The sequence below is a fragment of the Choristoneura fumiferana genome, chromosome 22 (assembly GCF_025370935.1).
Source record: "Choristoneura fumiferana chromosome 22, NRCan_CFum_1, whole genome shotgun sequence".
Classification (NCBI taxonomy): domain Eukaryota; kingdom Metazoa; phylum Arthropoda; class Insecta; order Lepidoptera; family Tortricidae; genus Choristoneura; species Choristoneura fumiferana.
In genome coordinates this window covers 14166784-14172202 of record NC_133493.1, presented here as the reverse complement: position 1 = coordinate 14172202, position 5419 = coordinate 14166784, and positions in this window count along the sequence as shown.

The window sequence follows — 5419 nt, the reverse complement described above, 5'->3', positions numbered from 1 at the left end:
GCTACATTTCAGCTATGAGGCTTTCGTAGTGTGATTGGTTATTTGGAGTCTTTTTGTATTTTTTATTTCAACTCCAAATTTGTTACTTTTACGGGTATCCCGTGAAACCATATCGAAAATATAAACTGAGACATGGATGCACAGAAAAACCAGAAATAAAAAATACAAAAATACTCCAAATAACCAATCATAATTTGATTGCTTAATAACGACATCTCTTGTCTGGGTGAGCGGTTGGTTCCGAAAGAATGTGACGTCTCTCGATGAGAGCGAAACATAGATGCCGCTAGTGCTGTTGCAGAAGTAGCGTAGTAGAAATAAACAACCTGAGATATGTATGCATAGGAAAAAATCGTGTCTAAATTCCTGTCCAGCGGTGGTGTAGGGGTTATAGCACGCAGCACGGATTGCTGAGGACCTGTGTTCGATTCCCAGCGCTGGTCTCTTTTTCTGGTTTTTCTGTGCATCCATGTCTCAGTTTGTATTTTCGATATGCTTTCGTAGTGTTTTGCAATTGTGTCGCTAGATGGCAAATAACCGGAATGCGCTTGCTGGGCTTGCCCCGCGCTTGCACACATTCGTCGAAACTATTTGAGAGAAACATGCCATTATCTTCTAACGACGTATCTCTTCTCATCATGCGTATCTCTAGTCGTCTAGGCTCAGTTGCTGAGCTTGTTGGTTGTTGTCAGTGTACCGTATCCTTAGTGTCTCACTAGATGGCAATACGTATAGTGTTATTTGTGTTTTCACTGGTGCCATCTATTGGAAAATCGAAGGAAAGAAAAATAGCCAGTTGAATAGCCAGTAGTAGGGTAGAAGCCATTTGCTTGTACTAGGTGGTGTCTCTGTTATCTGTTGTAATGTATTTGTGGATGACGGTATTAACAAAAAGTAGAATGAATTCTTAACATAAACTTCATCATGATCATCATGTCAGCCGGAAGACGTCCACTGCTGGACATAGGCCTCCGCCAAGGCTCTCCACTCAGGCTGGTCTTGTGCTTTCCGCATCCACCGCAATCCCGCATTGCTCGCAGGACTGATGGCCGATGGGGTCAGAAGGTTCTCGAATGGCATCCGCGGACCGGGAGACGAGCCGGTAGGCCTCCAACAAGATGGAGCGATGACCTGGTTAACATAAACTAATTTAGATTTAGTTAAGTAGGTATCAGGTTTTCGAATAGGGGAGCTTGTCTAAGCTAAAATGTCGCGTCTTTCACTGAACTAAATCAGTTTATTATGACTAATTAGACACCAAACCTTATAATAACCGCCTGAGTCTAACGAGGATTTAGTTTATATTGAAGTTTTATTTGCAATTTTGCTATTATAGCCTGAAAAAAAATTGTCATTGGATAAAAAGTTCAATATCTCAAAAACGGCTCAACCGATTTTGATATAACATGTCTAAAAACCATTGCTAGAAATCCTGCTTTCAAAAAAAATTCAAATCGGTTTACCCGTTTAAAAGCTACGGTGCCACAGACAGACACACATAGCGGTCAAACTTATAACACCCCTCATTTTACGTCGGGGGCTAAATATCTAAATGAGCCAATCGCAAGCAAGACTGAATCGCCAAACGCACCTCACGACACTAACGCCATCTAGCGATCTTTCCCCTGTCAAAAAACCCTCGCTATTTTGTCTCTCGCTCTCTCAATTTAATAAAATAAATCAACAGTCTTATCCATAGAATTCTCACGTCATCCAACTCCTCAGAGACAGCGCACTTCATTTGTTGCCCCATACATACATACATACAGACAGACGGACGGACACGGAAATTTCATTAGGGCGCATACGGGGTGATCTTTGCACGGAATACCTATTAATGATGGCGGGGCACGTTTACACTAGGCATTTTACCTACTGCGTGTAAATAGGTATAGCCAACGTAACGTTTTTGCAGGTGGTAGGACCTTGTGCAAGGTCCGCCCGGATTGCTACCACCATCTTGCTCGCTAATCCTGCCGTGAAGCAGCAGTGCTTGCACTGTTGTGTTTCGGCGTGGAGAGTAAGGCAGCCAGTGAAATTACTGGCACTTGAGGTACCCATCTTAGGCCTCTAGGTTGGCAACGCATCTGCAATACCCCTGGTGTTGCAGATGTTTATGAGCGGTGGTGATCTCTTACCATCAGGAGACCCACTTGCTCGTTTGCCATCCAGCCGAATAAAAAAAAAAAAAACGTAAGGCCAAGTGTGTGGACCATGGGCAGCGTAGGGCAGTAATGCAATAAACATTCAATATTAATTTCTTGGTCGATTATTACTTGTTAACTAAAGAGCTAAGCTGAAGAGTTTATTGAGTAACAGTCAATGGACTCTGGCCAGCGAAAGCTGTCCGCGCATTTTTTACGAAACTTTAATCTGGTATCATTTTTGAGACTGTCATAATTGACATATTATTGTCATTCTAACCCGGCAAAAATAACTTTGATATTTCTGCTTTAGGAAATAAATAAATATTTTTTTAAATAATTTACTGAATCAGGCGTTACTTTGCGGAGGTCCATATCAATGAACTAAAAGAATTTCCTTGCTCACCCGCGACCTTACGATAGCTAAGCTTATGCAAATTATTTTTTGGGGAGTTACAGTGACAAATTAAAACGGTGGTTGTGGTTTGTTAGTCTAACAACTGGTAGCATGGTGTACGGTTGTGTTGCTTTGAAGATGAGCTCTGTTTGAGTTCGAAACGCGTCAGTGTGGTGTGGTGGTGGTGATAGATGGGTTTGTGTGATTTGTGTGTGTTCTTACAGTGTGGAGGTGGAGGAACTGCATGAACACGCATATTTTGCATAAGCTTAGCTATCGTAAGGTCGCGGGTGGGCAAGGAAATTCTTTTAGTTCATTAAATATTTTTTTGTTTAATTCAATCTCCTACCATCCTCAAAATGCAAATGTTATAAGATTATGTTGAATTAAAATGTTAGAAGATATATTCAATGCTAATCTGGTTGAAATGGTCCAAAAATTGATGTGTCTGGACCGTACATTAATGGGCACTGACAAAGGTCATAAAATTTACCAAGGGACTACTAAAATGCATAATCAACTTTCACACATTACTATATGTAATATATTGATGCAGCTTGATGTCTCGAGTATAATTTAATATCTGGAAAATTTAAATAATATCTAAGTATCAACATCGTTTAATCAGCGTACAGCAAGTGTTGTCAGCCTCATTTTTTTTAATTTGCCGCGGTTTGTCTGGGACAGCTTTCGTTGGCCAGAGTCTAACAATTGATGAGCTATACATTATACGATTACCTATGTTTGCTAAACAGAGGGAGGTGCGTTCGAGCCCGGGCTCGCACCTCTGATTTTTGGGGAAAAAATCTACCGTGAGCTTTATGGTGAAGGAAAACATCGTGAGAAAACCTGCACACACCTGCACAAATCGAATGGTGTGCCTCTTGGGAACTACGGCCCAAGGCCTCTTATGCTGAGAGGAGGCCTGTGCCCTACAGTGTGACGTGTATAGGCCAACATGATGTTTATGAACATAAGAATGTTTTCAACTCTCCGACGTGAACACGATTATCGCAATTCCATTTTTTTTTCGTGAATCAACTGAATTTTTTACAAGCTTTATTAACTTTGCTCAACCAGATCACCAGATTTGACAATGCGAGTACAATAATGTGGCAGGGACATGCTGGTAGTCCGGCCAGCATCGTCTCCGCAGGACGGAACTCTTCAACAGTTAATGGCATCGACTTGTAATATATGTGTCGTTTAAATCAGTCTACAAAAATTACAACCAGGAATAATATTTGCGTCAAAAAATTTACTAAAAGAGGTAAGAAACTACACAGCTTTTCATTTTAATACCCCAGTCACCTAACACCTTCGCTTTTAATAAATTCAACATTAATTCAAATAATCGATTCGATAATTATTTTTATATCGAATTATTTCCAAAAAAACTGTAGAATGACCACCGCTATAACTCCTGTTGTCACGATTGTTGGTTTTTAACAAAGTAGCGCCATCTAGTGTCAAGAAAATCATAGTGGAGCTCATTCATGACTGTTGGTTCGTAACGTAGTTAGTTAAGCGTAAATAAATGGTTCCAAAGGTTTCTACTAGATGTCTCTTTTATTAAACTATAATTTTGATAACAGAGACATCTATTATGCAGTAGTTAGAAACTCAAGACTACTCACTCTACTTCTGCTATTCGTCGCTAGATGTCATACACAACGATAGTCATTTGTTAGTTGCGTTTATACTTTAATAACTTTGATTGATGTTATAATTACAAAATAATTACACGAAGAACTGTTCAGTTAGTTATAAATTTATTAAAATACCTTTTTGTCTTAATGCATTCAATGCAGATTTCGATGTATAGTCAAACGCAGATGTATCATAGATGGCGCCACAAGTCTTCCTTAAATCCATAGGTCCATAGCCGCCTAGGTATAATAATAAAATAATAATAGAAGTATTTATTTCGGGTAACATGGTTCATACAATAAATACCATGTAGACTAATATACATAATAAATGATAATAAAAAATTATAACAAGAAAGTTTTGTATCGGCACAAATGCGATACTCTATGAAATCAAGGACCATAATAAAAATTATTATGTGTAGATTTTATATTATGGTCCTTGGCGAAATTAAAAACGCGCTACCAACATGCCGCGTCGACGGTGTGTTTAAAAGACGAAAAAAACTTATGTTTAGTAAATTTGTATATTGTATGTTTTTTATGATTGCAAGATTTGCAAGTGTTTGTATCCGAAGACATATTTTACTCATGCCTCTCACCAGGTTGCCTTACTAAATCTTAACTCCATGTTACGTCATCATCAACATCATCATCAGCCGGAAGACGTCCACTGTTGAACGAAGACCTCCCCCTTTAGAACACACAACACAACTTGCCCTCCACCTGTTGCCCGTAACTTTGCCTGACAACGCTGCGTCTTGCTATTCGTGGTCGCCACGCGAGGACCTTTTACCCCAACGATTATTATGCTGTTCGAGCGGCATGGCCTCTCCGTTACCTCTTCATCATCATCATCATCATATCAGCCGTGAGACGTCCACTGTTGGACGGCCTTCCCCATAGACCTCCAGTTACTTCGGTTGGAAATTACCTTCATCCAGCTTGACCTGAGGCTATAACCAGATCACCATCCATATCGTTGGTTGACCTCCTACGTATTACCTCTTCCTTACTTATAAAATTTCCGTTTCCTTTACGCAATTTCATATTGAAAACCCTAGCATTACCACCAGTGACTTTGGTAAATATGTATTCCTTCGCCATCACCGTAATCAGTTACATCAGCTGCGCACGCGGCGTTTACTGGGGCAGTGATTGCTAGGAAGCCTGGCCAATATCGACTTGTACTTAACTGCTTGTTTGGGTTATGTGAATGTGACGTTTAT